The sequence below is a fragment of the Sminthopsis crassicaudata genome, chromosome 2 (genome assembly GCF_048593235.1).
Source record: "Sminthopsis crassicaudata isolate SCR6 chromosome 2, ASM4859323v1, whole genome shotgun sequence".
Taxonomy (NCBI): domain Eukaryota; kingdom Metazoa; phylum Chordata; class Mammalia; order Dasyuromorphia; family Dasyuridae; genus Sminthopsis; species Sminthopsis crassicaudata.
Window position 1 is genome coordinate 556,796,690 of NC_133618.1, and position 13,269 is coordinate 556,809,958.

The following is a 13,269-nucleotide window of genomic DNA, read 5'->3' on the forward strand; positions in this document are numbered from 1 at the left end:
CTAAATATATATATTTTACCAAATTAAACCTTTCAGGGAAGTTGACAGTATCTTACATTCATTTCTTTGTTTCATGCAGGAAATCCAAGAGATGAAAAATAACAAAATACTTAATATAATGTCATGATAAGGAATGATGATACACACTTATACTACATCTTTCATTGCCTCACCTGAAAAAACTCTGAGATGGCAAAGATCCAGAGAAGGTCAACAGAGATAGTAAGGTGTGGATTTGCATATGACAAGAGGCTTAAAAAGTTAGAGTTACTAAGTCTAGTACAGAAAATAGGAGAGATTAAGACATTAAAGATTATGAACTGTGCAATAAAACTGATATATCCTCATTATGTTGTCCCATAAGAGAATAGGGCACTCAGCGAAGTTAATGCCAAGTAAATTTAAAGCAAGTTATAGGAAATACTTCTTCACCTGGTACAGTCATGCTGAGAAATTTGCTTCCACAGGCAGTCATAAAATCAATCATACACTTGTACTTTCAAAGGGGCAAGACAATGTATGACCAGTTATTCTTGGTAGTTTTAGGGACAAAAGCAATTAATTTTCATGTTTCTAGTTGATTACAGTTAATTATAATAGGGGTCAGTAAAAAGAATTCCCCACACACACATACACACACCCAAATTGATCAAGGTAATTAGGAAATGTGCAGCCATGAGGAAAGCTGGAAATAGGATAAGAATAAAGGAAATTCAGAAAAAAAAAAAAAGTCACATGAATTTAATAGCATGCCTCCTCTATAATAGGAACAGGATAAATAATGAAAGAGAAATATAAAAGAAAAATCTTAATATCAATATAAATATGCTCTTAAAATACTTTCAGGGTGGGTATCTTCTAAAAATACCTCCAAATACCTCCAAATACCAAATATTTCTCATCTATTCTAAAAGTATATCTATAAATGAAAATATGTGTATGTGTGATTTTTTTGCCTCCTAAATATAGTGTAGATAGTAATTTGTGACCAGTTCACCAAAAAAAAAAAAAAAAAAAATCAAGATATATTTTTCTTTCCTATCACTAATACATTCCTATAATCTGTACAGAAAATGATTAACTTGACTTTCTTAAAAAGGAATAGGATATATATATCCTACTAGTTCTCTTTTCTTCTTGAAAAATTGGTGCAGTCTCCAAGTCTTCACTTTGTGCCTACTGCAGTCACATCAAATGAAATATTCCCACCTTTGACATTCTAATATATGCGCTTCTGAAAGAGAGACCAAAAAGGCATGTCAGGTAGGGTTAGAGCCCAAATCTTGATTTTTGGATAAAAGAGTTTCACAGAACCTACTATAAAGTAAATCTTGTCAGAGAAGTAAATGAGTCAGGGTAAAAGCTACTCTTTTGAATTTCAATGAATTGTGGCAGTGCTGAAAAGGGAAACAAAATAATTCACTGTCAGTGGCTGAGAACCAGGAAGTGAAACTGACTAGAAACTGAAAGCAATCTGTCTGGTTTCATTACCCAAGTTAACAGAAAAACAAAAATAAAAAGAGGGGAAAAAATACTTCTGAAAATTCTATCACAGAGTGATCTTTATATTCCAAAGAATAAATATATCTGTAAGTTGTGTGTATATGTATGTGTGTACAATAGAAAGATAGGTAGATATAGATATATACAATTAAAAATTTATATTGTCAAGAGATCACATAGTGTCCTCCATTGATATTACAGGAATACACATCCAAAAAATGTGATGTAAAATATTCCTTCAATTACTCCAGCTCTAATTGTTGAATGCAAAGAGCTGGTAGTGATGGTGTCTTCAATGTTAGGTGTGGTTAATTGCTAAAAATTGATCCCTGAGACAAGTAGACAGAACTCTCTGATGATAAGGGAAATTATTTTAGTTCCATAGTCCCATTCTTTGGGGAAGTCCAGTGTAAAATCTAAGTTATGTCAAACTCTTGAGATCCACCCTCAGTAGAAATCCCAGTCATGCCCCGAGGTTAAATTTTCCCTATAAAACCTACTTGTGGGCCATCCAGTGGCTGCTATCTTCCTTTGGATCAGCCTGCCAATTAAGGACATGCCCCAACTTCATGGGGTTCTCCCTTTCTACTGGGCAATTGTGAGTTCCACTGAGGAACTTGTCTTTCATATGCTTTCCCACTGTGTTTCTGATTTATCATTCTTGTATGTATTGTATGCCTTCACTTTGAATCTATTCCCCTAAATAAATCTACCTTTTGTCAAAGAGAAAGGCCATTGTGAATTCTTCATGTGACCCCAATATTTGGTGACAAACCCTACATCATAGATCATATCATTAGAACCATGACTTGGGTGTAGTGATGAAGCTTTTCCCCAAAGTGCCAAAATTTAGAGTATGTTGGGGGGGGGGGGGCTGGCTAGGTGGCACAGTGGATAGAGCACCAGCCTTGAATTCAGGAGGACTCGAGTTCAAATGTGGTCTCAGACACTTAACACTTCCTAGCTGTGTGACCCTGGGCAAGTCACTTAACCCCAGTCTCAAGAAAGAAAAAAAAAATTTAGAGTGTGTTGACAATATTTGCATTCTTTCAATACTTAAAATACACACACACACACACACACACACACACACACACACACACACACACACGCCATAAGTGATCTTAGCATTCAGACAGCAAGAATCATTCAACTAAGAATTTCTCACTTATAGAATGTTTTCTCCACTCCTCTTCATAGGAGCACTGAACCTGAATTTTTGATGCCTTTCCAGCCTGATCCCCTTCTATTTCCTTCCTTATTATTCTCAATTCAATAGATTTTCTATCTGTAGGGCTTTTTGTTTTAAGAGCCAAGATCTCTCCCCATTCTTTCCCTTTGCACCTCTCAACTAAACTTGTCCCTTTCAGTTCTGGCTTTCTATATCAAGGGCTTCTTCCAATCTTATTTCACTTCCCTATCCTCTGTACCTACTTCCCAGCTTCCTTCTAGACAATACTCTTCCTCACCTCAATTTTGTCCTATGAGTACCACAATCAAATTCCTTTTACTATTCCTGAAAAAAAAAAAAAGTTTCAATTTTACTTTATACTATTGTTTTCTCCATTAGAATATGACCTTCTTGGGGAAGCCAAGTATCACAGTGGATAGCACACTGGTGCTAATCTGAAAATCTGAGTTCAAACCCAGTCTCAGACACTTATTAAATGTGAGATCCTAGACAAATTACTTAATCCCAATTGCCCATACATATGAGGGTACAGTTAGATGGCACAATGGATAAAGCAGTGGCCCTGAAATTAGAAGGTCCTGAGTTCAAATTTGACCTCAGAAACTTACTACAAGTGTGACCCTGGGCCAGTTACTTAACTCCAACTTATTCTCCCTGAGAATGTAAATTTCTTGAGGGAAGTGATGGTATTTTTGTATTCGATGCTTAGGATAGTACTTTGTGCATAGTAAATGTGTAGACCATTCTTTTCCATTCATTCATACAGAGTTGATTGGCTGGTGCTATTTGAACTTCTTGTCCCAACCAAGTTTTGTGGTATTCTTTCTAAGACTTCAGTTCAAATCCCAGCTTTCCAACTCACTACTTTGGTGATCTCAAGTACCTCATCTTATTTTTTTCTAGACCTTACCCATAATGCATCCCTGAAAGACCCATTCATCTAGTTCTTGAGCTAATTCCCCCCCCCATAATAATACTAACATGTTGTTTGCCTATTACTTTTTCAACTACATGTGTGTATGAGGCCAGATTTTTTCCACATATGACAACTAAAACAACATATCTTAAGAGACTGAATGTAAAAAGAGGTATCAGAAGCCAGCTGTCTTCTTTCTATTACCACACATTAGAGAGATTTTTTCTCCCTGAGGCAATTGAGTTAAGAGACTTGCCCAGGGTCACACAGCTAGGAAGGGTTGAGTATCTGAGGTCATATTTGAACTCAAGTCCTCCTGACTTCAGGGCTGGTGCTCTATCCACTGTGCCACCTAGCTGCCCCCATGAGAAAGATTTTTAGAAGGATGTAAAACAATTGTATTCTCATTAATTTTTCTTGTTTTGGAAAATGTAGATTTTTTATTTTTAAAACATTATACTAAGAAATAATGTGTTTGATATTGATATTTAAATGAATTTATATTTTAATGTATTTTAATTTAAATAAATGTTTTAATTTTGAATACAGCAAATATCAATAGGTATTACCAGAGGATATGTTGGTAAATATTTGATAATGGATTGGGATGCTGATAGGGGATAAGCTAGAAATGTATGCAAAGTATACCTTTAAGTTGCTGTCCTTTTCTCTACCACTTTAAATCTATACAGTCAACAAAACTATAAATCAAGCCCTGAATTTTAGTATTTTCAATTAGCAAATTCTCTTACTAAATTTTTTACAATCAGTTCTTGCAAGGCAATTCAGTGACTGCAGCATACCACTAGTTATAAATCTCTAAGAGGTCTAAAGCCCAAAAAGTTTGAGACCCACTGATTGTTCCCCTTATTTTAAAAGTGATAAAATAGAAGTCTGCATAGATAAAATGATTTACATGATATCCCATATCCCCCCCAAAAAAGTATTCTTTTTCTGTGATGACAATTAAAATGTAAGAGTTATATATGATCAGAGAGACTTTCCAGTCTAGAGTAAGCTCACACATATGTGTGAAATAAATACTATGCACAAAAATATTCTGCTAGGTATTTATGGGTAGTAATAATAAAGCAATAGGAATCTTTCTTTAAACCCTTATATTCTATACATTTTGGCCTTTTAATTTAAATAAATGTCTTAATTTTGAATACAGCAAATATCAATAGGTATTACCAGAGGATATGATGGTTTTTATATCTGCATCTTTTTTATTTTTTTAATCTTTCCTCATTATATCTGCTTCTGGATTTTTCATGCTCTCTGAATTTTTGTCCCTGGGTTACAAAACATAGTTTGGGCATTTAATATGAGTATTTAGTATAACTTTTAGTCATCACTTCATGCATGGCTCAAAGAGAAAGTAGACTAGCATACCCTTAGAGTTCAACTTAGCTCTTCTGAAATTTTTAGGGGTTGATACAATGATAAACAACCCAGAGACATTCTCTCATCTTGGCCTTCACAGTTGTCCTTTTATAAATATATTATGTTTGGTCTTCTTTGTGGACTTAATTGCCTAAGTGCATATTTTTGTTTGGGTGTGCAAAATCTCCTATGGTAAGATTTCATTCAACCTGTTCTCACCCTCCTTTGTTGAACTTGCATAGTGTTCTTTCTCCCTTCATCATGTTCCCTTTAAGTTATAGGATCATAGACTCAGAGAAAGAAAGAACTTTGGAGGCCAATGAGTGCAATCTATCTTCATTTTAGAAATGAAGAAAATGATGTACATTGAGCTTAAGTTACTTGCTTTTGGTCACATATCATCTGGTGGTGATTGTTTTAATCCAAGTCTTTTATAAAAAATATACATAGCACCCAGCAAAAAGAGATATTTCCTTGGCATCTCCACTAGGAAACATTACTGACTTATCCTTTAGGTTTGGCCTTTCAGACAATTCTAAACCCCTCTAGCTATATGTGCTGTTCATTACCCCACATTTCTTCATTTTGCCAACCTGGATTGCACTTCAATACAAGCATGCTATTCAGAACCTGTTATATTTGATATACTTCTCTTCTATGCTATTGGATCCCTTTTCCAGAAATTAGATCAACACTGCTTACAGAAAGCTGTTGTAAGTAAAGGGAAATTTAAGCACTGACTTCTTACTTTTAATGTATTTGAAAACATCCTGAAAATTTGAGATTGTTTTCCTACTATAGGTAGCAATAGTAGAAAAAAAATATCCTATGGGCAGGTTTAAACCAATTAACTATCTTCTTCTCTTATCAAAAAAGAAATAAGGGAATACTGCAGATCTTTGACACATAATTAAAGACATATACACATTTTAAAAAGAGAAAGCCTTAATACAGGGTATCAAAACTGAAAGTTTTTGAAAGTTGAGACATCTCCTAAAATGCTTCCAGTTGGGAAAAGTTTATGTTTTATCCCTCCTCTTATTGACCCAGGATGATAAAGCACTTTTTAAAAAAAATGAACTACAAATGCACATGGACTAACTGTATGACTTTGACTTTGGGCAAATCACTTACTCTTGGCTTCAGTTTCAATAAAATAAAGTGCTTTGAGTAGAAAAACTCTAATAAGGTTCCTTCTGCATCTAACATTCTCTGTATCTATAGTTTGTGGGAACCACGTTCCTTTACTTGAAGTTGAAGAGCTCATTGCTATCCCCATAGTGGTCAGTATCAATATAATCATGTTAAAACTGGAAGAGTGACTGTATTCCTGAAAACACAGGATATGTTTAATTAGCTATACTTTCCACAAACCACACTCATGAAATTGATCATTTGATCTTAATAGTGTAAGATTTTCTAGAACATAAAAGCAAGAAGGTGGGAGTGGCATCATATAAAAGATATAAAATTATAACTACATTTAGCAAAATCTGGATTCAGCCTCTATTGATTGTATGACCATGTGCATTATTTTATAAATCTGAGCCTCAGTTTTTTCATCTATTAAACAGAGAGGATGATTTTTGCAACATCTATCTCAGAATTGTTTTGAGGTTTAAATGATATATGTTAAGCCCTTTGTGAATTTTAAACAGTTATGTATATATATCAGCTATCATTAAATTATAATGTTTTATTATATTAAAAAAGATCCAATCTTTGAAACATATGAAAAAGTTTTATTGTCCTTTATGCAATGAATGGCCTAACAAATAGAATTTGTGATCTAAATTTTAGAAAGCTTGGAAATAAGCAAAATTTTAGGCACTTTTCTTCACAGCCCCTCAAAAATATAAGAAGGAAATATAGGTTATAAGAATAGAAAATATATTCTTTCTACTAATATAAAATTAAAAAAAAACTAGTGTCTTAACTAATAGAGACATCTATTCTTCTGATAGAATGTTCAAATTACTTTATGTGTTGGGAAAATATGGAAATACGTCTTGGTAGGGGTGGGGTAAAGACAGAGCATGATATGATGAAAAGAGTTATACCTGGAGGCAGAAAACAATGTCAAACAATCCCTTAATATTTATCATCTGTGAGTATAAAACTCTTTGCCTGTAAAATGGTGATAATAACACCAAGAATTTCCATTTTGTAGGGCTGTCCTAAGAACCAAATGAGTAAAGCACTAAATGTTAGCTGTTGTTACTCCATAAAACATAAGATACATAAGTACCTATTTTGTTTTTGTCTTTGTATTCCCAATGCATTGCACAATGCTTAGAACATGATAAAAATTTAATAAAGGGGTGTGCTTTTTGAAAGAATTTAGTAATTTGTCAATGGATTAAAAAGGCTACATTTACATAGATGTTAAAGACTATTTGTACATTTCTTCATCAAGTAGTTGAGATCTGGTTAATAGTTTACTCTGTGCCTATCACTGTGTTTAATGCTAGGGCCACAAATAATGTTTTGTAAAAGCCACTGGGCAGGGCTTTGTGGATGAGGATTCCTTTTTTACTCAAATCTTCATTCAGAGAAGAGAAACAGAACTGTTTATTCCCCTCTCTCTCCATTAATTTTAGTTCAGGATATGATCTCTTAAGACCTCTACTCCTTGTCCCTCTCACCTTAGAAACCAGAGGAAAAACCCAAAGGCTCCTGGTATAAAACAACTAATCTGCTTGAAGATGGGATTAGTTAGAGGAGGTTTTGTTTTAGATCAAAGATCCCTCAAAAAGTACAAAAATAAAGATACCAATATGAGGCATCAAGGAATCTGTTGAATGCCAAGGTAGATGGCAGCCTCCTAGTCAAGTGAAATAAATGTAATTAGTTTCCTACAAGTTATTCCCCACTCCCTCCTTACCATAATCTCTATAGAAAAAAAAAATCAATGCAGAATATATATATATTGTTGCTCAGTCATTTTCAATCACGTTCAACTCTTTGTAATCCCATTTGGGATTTTCTTAGCAAAGATAACCTAGAACAGTTTTCCATTTCCTTTCTCCAGTGGAGGAAACTGGTACAAATAGGATTAAGTAACTTGTCCAAAGTCACACAGGTAATAAGTGTCTGAGGCCAGATTTGAACTTCAGGAAGACTCCTGACTTCAAGCCCAAAACTATATCCATTTCACCACTTAGCTGCCCAAATAAAATGATCTTATTTTTATCTACTAAGCCATTAAAAAAAAAGGTAAGTGAACAATAAGCAAAATTTAAATTAATTTTTTAAAAAAAGTTTTTTGTCTGTATTTTCTTTTTAAACATGATTAATATGAAAATATATTTTGCACGATTACACTTGCATATTTAACATATCAAATGATTGCCTTTTCAATAAGGCAAAAAGAGGAAAGAGGGAAGAAAATGATTTAGAACTCAGTTTTTGAAAGAATATTAAAATTATTTTGATATGTAATTAGGGAAAAATAAGCTGTTATATGAATAAACAACAAAAAAAGAAAAATGAACTATGTCACCCAATGCATTGTTTGGGAAACAGCAAATAAGCCACTGTTGTTGGATCATAGAACATATGGAGGAGAATAAATGTAAGAAGGCTGGAAAGGTAGGAAGGGGCTAGTCCATGAAGATCTCTAACTATCAGAGGCATTTATATTTATCAAGGTTGTAGAAAGCCAGTAGAAGTCAATGAGCCGGGGGGGGGGGGGGGGTATGAGCAGTGATTGAGGTGAGCAAATCAAACTTTAGAAAAATCCTTTTGGCAGCTGAATAAAAGAAAGATCTGAGTGGAAATAGATTTGGAGCTGGAGGACTAATCAAAATGCTATGACAATAGATCAGATGACAAGTGATGAGGGCCTGAATTAGGCCATGTGAGTAGGGAACATATATAAGAGTTGTTTTAAAGACAGAAAAAAGATTTAGCAAAGGATTAATATGTAGGGAGAGTAAGAGTGAATTGTAGAGGAAAATACTAAAATTTAGAACTTTGGTAACTGGGAATATTCTGATGCTCAAAAATAGAAGTCATGAAAAGAAAAGGATTTGGGGAGGAAAGATGAGTTCTATTTTATAAAAGTTGAGTTTAAGACACTTTGGGGACATCCAATTTGAAATGTCCAAAAGGCTTTGGAAATTAGTTCAGATGAGAAAATAGGTTTGGATATAGAAATCTAGTATGTAGTTGGATATATAAATCTCAGATGGTCCTCAGATGATAATTGGACATAGCATGAATATTAAGTAAGACAGAATAGAGGGAGAAGAGAAGAGAGTCCATAAGGCTCTGTGAGTCTTGGAAGAGACACTAGAATAAAGGAGTACATTGATGAGATGAAGAAAATGGAAGAAGAGGGAGGTTTAGATAAATGCATTCAAAGTTTTCATCTAAGAAAATAGAAAGAAAGGATGCCATGGCAGAAATAAAAGAGAACTTGTAATAAGAAGCAGGTCAGTTGGGGGGGGGGGATTTAGAATGTGTGCTCCTGAGTAAGAGGGCTCAGTTGAAGTTTGGTTATTTGAATTTGTAGTGGACCCAGTCAACACAGTTTGTGGTTTCCTCCAGATTAGTTTAGTACTATGTGAATATGAACAGAAGTCAAAGATAGGGATAATCCAGATTGAAGGTTTGGATAAGAGTAATTAATGATAGGAAAGGGGGACAAAATATTTGAGGGTTGAAGATGGTATAGATGAGATAATTCACTAAAGGCCTGGGGAAAAGAATATAAGAAAATTTAACCCAGTGTTAATGGCAAAGGAAAAAAAAAACAGGTGGAGAGAATAAAGATCATGCTAAAATCAAAATTTAGGATTAAGGGGTATGAGAAAGGAAAAAGTAAAAAAAAATCATAATCATATTATAAAAGTCAGAGTCCATAAATATGAAAAAGTAGATCACGTGCATATTAGAGAGATTGAGAGTATGACCATTTCTCATGTGGGCAAAGTAGATTAGAGAAGAATATCATGAGAATATTGAAGAATTGGAATTTGTGTATTTGATGGAACACTTAGTAGAAGATCAGAAGATGAAAAGGAGAGAAATACTTGGAAAGAGGCATTGCATTTATTGAAGAAGGAAAATATCCTGAAGACTGATAACAGTCCACCAGGATCTAGATTGGTTGATAAATTTGTATAATACAAACCCCTACAAAGAAGTGGTTGCAGAATAAAATCATTAGAGAGGGGAAAAATTTAGAAATCGGGAAGAAGGGGTTTTCAACATCCTTCCCAAAAAAATAACAGTGAGTGGGGAGTGGATATGAGAAAGACTAGGGCCAGTACTGAGGATACTGAGAGATGGCAGATCTTTAGGAAAAGCTAGCTCTCAGACCTAACTGCATATCTATGTCTCTCTGAGAAACAAATAAAAACCCTACTCTTAATTCTACCATTCCTGATATCTTTGTGTATCTTTTTTTTCCTTCATGGAAGACTTCCTGGCCTCTTTCCATTCTATTCTCAGGAGATTAAAGAAATGAGAAAGGAAAAGTATTAAAATGATAAGAAATTTATTAAATATGAATTAGACATTCCAGAGACGGAATAAGATGGTTGTTGGTCAAACACTTGATTCATACATGTAGTATTATAACAAATCCAAATAATTTTGATTTTTCTTAGAATTAGATGAAAGGGCTGGCAAGATCTCCCCACACACTAGAGGGTATAGTGTTGAAGTGGATGGCAATTAGGGAGTTTCCAGCTGGGGAAGAACAGAGTTTGCATATCAGTAAGGAAAGGTTCAAAATTACCAGTATGAGTTAATTACAAGAAGATCCAGGAAAAGTACTAGTGACTGGAGAGAGTTTGTTGAGGGAAACAAATGGTTAAACTATTTGAGAACCTGCTTTGAGATTCAACCAAGCAACAGGATGTAATGTTATGCCCAAGGAGTCCTACCTCAAAGCAGACAAGACCATGCCTATAGGAGCCTAGCTAAGTGTGAATGTCTCATCTGCCCCAGAGAATGTCCCCTGAGGCTCCTGGTATGGGGCTTACTCTAGAACAATATCCAAAGTAGACCCACAGGAATAAAAGATCTTTGAATGCAGACTGTGATTGAGGTGAGTCTAGGCAGGACCTTTCAGGGTGGTGAGGATGTCTTAAAAGTAAAATAAACAACTGAGGCAATTATCTAGATAACTCAGAACCAAAAAGCCATAAAATATTCAATTAATAGAGGCACAGTCTGTTTTCATTCAATTTCTTTGGATAATTAACTTAATCTAATTTCTACAGGCTGAAATTGAATCTATACATACAACTAGGTAGCTGTTTTGACTGAATAAGGTGGTTATTGGTCAAATACTTAGTTCATAAATGTAGTATAATAAATCCAAATAATTTTGATTTTTCCTAGAATTAGATGTGGATGAAAGAAAGTTGAGTAGATAAAATGAAATTTATATTTAGATGAAGCAATCATTCCACATTTACTACTGGGTAAAATCCAAACGCCTGAGTCTAGCATTCAAAGCACTTCAAAACTGAAAAAAAAAATCATTTGGAAGCATATTTGTGGAGGATTAAAAACCAGGTTAAGGAACTTGTATTGCATCTTTTAGAATCATAATGGAGAGATACTGAAAACTTTTTATGGAAGGACATAATCATATATGTGTATTAGAAAAAATATTTTTACAGTTATATAAAGGATGAATTGGGAAAGAGGGGATTCAATGAAGGTAGACCATCTAGGAGGCTAGGAGAATGGTTCAGATAAGAAGTGACAAAGATATAGAATAAAGTGGTAGCCAAAGTGATGAAGCAAATGGATACAAGATATTTGGTGTAGATAACATATATGGAAATAAGCAACCTGTTGGATAGGCAGGGCAAGGTGACTTAAGTGACTGAGATTTTTAAGCTTTTGTGAAAGGGAGAATGGTAGTGCATCAACAGAAGTAGGAAAATAGGAAAAGGTTTTGTGGGAAAGCAATAGTCCTGATTACAATCATTATCTGTCTTCCATGGTTTCATTTTGCTTTGAATTCCCACCCTAATTTGGATAGACATCAGCAAATTGAGCCATTGTAGGTTGTATTGTTAGGTCATATTTTACCAACTGATTATTTGACTGAGAAGAATTTCCTGATTCAAAATAATATCCTCTTTGACTCCAACAAGTTTTCAACAACACAGAACACTTATGAAATTGCCTCATGTCATTTTCCTGTTTTCTCCAAGGTCAGACAAAAATACTAAAGAGACAAAATTTTTGTAGAACTAAATCTTTAAGTGTTAAGTCCATTGTCCAAACCATTTGTTCCACACTAAATTTTGTGTTTTGAAAGATTTTGTCATCAGAATCTAGAAAGAAGGTGCATTGATCATAAATGAGATTCTAGTACTGACTTTTTCACTGAGATTTAAATTCAACAAGTTAAGGGTCTACTGTGTGCAAAGACACACACACGTACACATACACATGCACAATTTCTGCCTCAAGAAGCTTACATTTGATTTCAGAGATAAAAAAACCCCATCAATTTTAGAGATAATGTGTTTCAAGGAGAATAGCACTAGATTTAGAGTTCTAGGGTCTGGATTCAAATATTGCCTTTGCTATTCCCTATCTGCAGCCTTGGATGAATCATCCAACTTTTCTTTATCCCCAATTTATGCATTTACAAAATGACAGGGTTGGTCTAGGTGGAATTTTTATTTTAATCTCAAATAGAAATGGGGTCACTAATTTATATGTAAATATCTCTGATATTTAGGTTGATAGATTAAAATATGGTATTTATATTTTATTGAATTTTTACTTTTTTATTAAATATTTCTCACTTATACTTTAATCTGATTCTATTGTACTTAACAAACATTATCTCATTTAACAACTCTGTGAGTTAGACATTATTATACCTATATTACAATTGAGGAAATTGAGACAGACAGAAATTAATGACTCACCTTGAATCATATAGCTAGTATCTAAGGTTAGATTTGAATTCATTTCCTCTTCACTACAAGCTCACTGTACTAGCTAGCTGGCAGTGAAAGCTGTAAAGGCATGGATAGAAAGAATTCTATCTACTTCTACCTAGAAACTCTTATTTCCAGAGAAAGAGAATTGGGAGAGGTGAGGGAAGCAGTGAAATGATTCTTATAATTCTGCTTTGGCTATAGACTAACATGTGGGGTTCTAATTCCAGAACCATCACTAAGCAAGCATATGACTCAAAATGTTCCATTTATTCTTATCTGTATAAGTTTCCTCATCTGTAAAATGGGGGTGTTGATTTTTTTAAAGTCTTACTAACTTTACAGAATTA

At 34.1% G+C, this 13,269-nt stretch overlaps 1 long non-coding RNA gene across 1 annotated transcript in view; it reads right to left on the minus strand.

The window, feature by feature from the left end:
- Positions 1-1,124: 1,124 nt before the first annotated feature.
- The window catches only part of LOC141558205 (uncharacterized), a 47,758-nt gene continuing 35,613 nt past the window's right edge, over positions 1,125-13,269 (minus strand). Inside the window, exon 5 of the long non-coding RNA XR_012486991.1 lies at positions 1,125-1,234. This is a non-coding gene — a long non-coding RNA (uncharacterized LOC141558205). The remainder of the gene's footprint in view (positions 1,235-13,269) is intronic.